Here is a 3,402-nt window from a genome sequence, read left to right on the forward strand (position 1 = left end):
GAAAAAAATGCAAGAAGTCAGCATGGTGGTTCTAAGGAGATCCAGGGAGTAAGAGTTTTCATTGAATACCTGTATTTGTTTGCATCCTGTGGATTTTGTAATGTGCGTGTCCTATCTATTCAAAAAAATAGACAAAATGTACTTAAACAAAGCAGGTAGGGATTCCCTACCCCAGCCCTTTCTCTGAATGCGGCCTGGCTCTGATTCTAGGGAGGACAAGAGCAAGGCTACTGTCGCTAGAGGGACTCTGCCCCCTGCTGGCCGTTCCCCCACATTACCTGATGATCTCTGGCTGCCTCCTCCTCACTCTTCTCTCCCTCAGTGAACTCTGGTCACCACAGGTGCCTCAGCTCCTCAAATGGGACAAACCCTGATCTCGCCTTGGGATCTTGGCACATGCTATTCCTTCCACCTGAAAGTCTCGTGGCCTCCCAAAGTGCTAGGATTACAGGTGTGAGCCACCATGCCCAGCCATTCCTGCCTCGTTCTTAGCTGCCCTGTCTGGTCCTGTCTGCTGCTGCTCGCCTCAGGACCACGCCCCCTAAGATCCCTCCTTATCCTTAGATACATTCCTTTGGATCCAGATCTTTTGCCTTGAGTCCTGCAGGTGGTAGGAGAGTCTTTTTCATCTGTCTTTCTGAGCCTGTGCCCACATTTGTAAACTGGGGGGAAAGTATTGATTTCTTAGGATTGTTGGAAGAAATGTAGAGAAATTAAAGAAAAGGCAGGTGCTGGACTCATAGTGGGTGCTTACTTCGTAGGCCCTCTATGGTTAGGACAGTGGCTACGGTCTCAGCACAGTCATTTCCTGTGTTTTTCTCAGTTGTGTGGTACTTAACTCTTCCCAGAGGTGCTTTCAGAGACATGCATCTGAGATTTAGGACCACTCTTTAAATAACATTAGTAACAGGTTCCATTTATTAGGCCAGACCTTTAATTGCTTTGCACGCATCGTTTAATACTCATAGCATTCCTGCTAGGTAGCAACTATCATTATTACCATCCCCTCTTAGAAAACAGAAAATAGACGCTCAGAATTCTCTCACCCAAGGCTAGCTGTTTTTGTTGTTTTTGAGACTGAGTTTCGCTCTTGTTGCCCAAGCTGGAGTACAATGGCACAATCTCGGCTCACTGCAACCTCCGTCTTTCAGGTTCAAGTGATTCTCCTGCCTCAGCCTCCAGAGTAGCTGGGATAACAGGCATGCCGCCACCACGCCCGACTAAGTTTGCATTTTTGGTAGAGATGGGGTTTCTCCATGTTGGTCAGGCTGGTCTCGTGACCCACCCACCTCGGCCCCCCAAAGTGCTGGGATTACAGGCATGAGCCACCGCACCAAGCCAGTTATCTGTTTTTCTTCATTCTTTCACCTAGTCAGTAATTATTTATAGAGAGCCTACTGTGTGCCAGATCGGTATTCAGCAGTTGGGGTTATGAGTGAGAATAAAGGGATGTGGCTAGTCAGGCGGTTGTGGGAAGGTTTGTGGAAGGGACAACAGAGCTGTAGTCTGAAGGATTGGAGGAGTTGTTTCCAGGGGCTGAGCATTTGGCTGAACTCTTCTGCCCATCTAAGAGGGTTGACTTAGAATCTTCATCAACTACAGAAAGTCCAGGGCTGTACGTTCCTGCAGTGCCACTTAGACTCCGATTGCATCTCCAGAGACAGAACTCACCACCTCCAGAGCCTGTGACAAAAAGGGGGGTTCCCAAGAAAGGCCAGACGGTCCTGACATATTTTAAAACCCACAGCTGAGGAAATGGCAGGCCGTCCTCTCTTAGTCACAGGGTTTGGCTCCTGAAACACTGCTACCTAGCAGAGGGGATCTAGTTGTCCCCTGGTGGAAGGAATTAAGGAAAACGCTACTGAAGAATTATTTGAACAGGATCTTGAAAGATGAATAGGAGTTTGGGAGTGGGTCGGATGAAGTCAGCCGCGTTCCAGCTTGAAGAAGCACAGGGTTCAGGTTCTGGTGTGTGACAAAATGGAGCTGGAATCCCCATCACTCCTGGTGGACTTCATCAGTGTTGGATAGGGACAACATTGTTGGTGCCTCATAGAGGAAGTGTGAGGTTTAAACGGCAGAGCGTTAGTGTAAGTCTCCCGGAACAGTGGTGGGCACGGGTAAGAATGAAATAAAGGTTCACCAGTGTTGGTAAGGTCCAGCTGTCCGCAAGTGCAGCTGCAACCTGCGTAGCAGGTGAGGGAAGGTGTGTGGTGAGAAATATGGGCAAGGGTTAGGCCAAGCAGGGATGCGAATGCCAGGACGAGGACTTAAAATTAGGCAAAAATGACATAAAAGAGCTAAGGGATTAGTGTGGGGCGGATGGAGACCGGAGAGGGCGAATGAGCGGCCAGCGAGGAAGCTGCAGCATGACCCGGCGAAGCAGAGGCGAGCAAAGCACCAACGTTCTCGTTCTTTGTCTTCCAGCGGGCCAGGTAGGGTTTAGACCCGGGGCGGCAGCCGCGAAGACCTTTCCCGAAGGGGTCGCCGAAGGCGGACACCTCGGCGAGCCCAGTGACCAGTGGCCGCGCGCCACCTGGTGGCCGCAGCGGGTGGCTTCTGCCGGGGGCCGCAGAGCCGCTGCAAAATTCGGGATTTTGCTTCCGGAAAGCTTTGGGAAACTGAGGTGCAAGGTGCAGGGGTTTGGGATCTTCCAGCTGGACCCCGTCCTTATTCCAACTCTCTTTTACAGATAGGGAAACTGACTAAAGGGGAAGGAGAACAAGGCTGGGTAAGGGATTCCTCTTAAACGGAAGGTTTCAAGACACCTGGCGTCAAGGGCCTTCTTTATTGGCCCCAATGGCCGGGAGCTTAGTTTGCCCATCTGTTCCATGGGCAGGGGTAAAATGAAAGAGGAGGAGGGGAAATTTTAGTCTTTCCCGCCCACCCGGAGGTAAAAAGGCTTTAAAGGCTACCCCGGAAAGTAGAGTTTTATAGATTCCATTTGCATACGAACGCAGTCACCTCCAGTTAAACTCCGGTCCTTTAATCTCCGGTCCAATTTGTCCTGCAGCGGCAGCGAGAGGCCCTCGTGAGTACCTCCAAGCCCCACCTCCAGGACCCCGCCCACAGGGCTGGGCTTCGTTGCACGTGCTCACCCGGCTCCCTCACGATCCGCCTCCTTGGGAAGACTCATTGTTGGGGTGGGGGGTTACGAGGACTCTTAAAGAATTTTGACCACGGATATATCAAAATCAAGAAAAGGCCCGGAAGTATCCGCTTACTACATAGATATCAAACCCTTTTTCATGGTTCTTGATATTGACAGACTTTAGCTTTCCCTTCTCAGGGCTTCTTATCCCTCCTTCTACCCCTCCAGTTGGTGAGGTCGGCGTGGCCGGCCTCGCTGAGCGGACTCTAACTCCCAGCGTGCCCCGCCGGGCGGTGCGCGGCAGCGGCGCG

Source organism: Cebus imitator, unplaced genomic scaffold (assembly GCF_001604975.1).
Source record: "Cebus imitator isolate Cc_AM_T3 unplaced genomic scaffold, Cebus_imitator-1.0 Scaffold206, whole genome shotgun sequence".
NCBI classification, from domain to species: Eukaryota; Metazoa; Chordata; class Mammalia; order Primates; family Cebidae; genus Cebus; species Cebus imitator.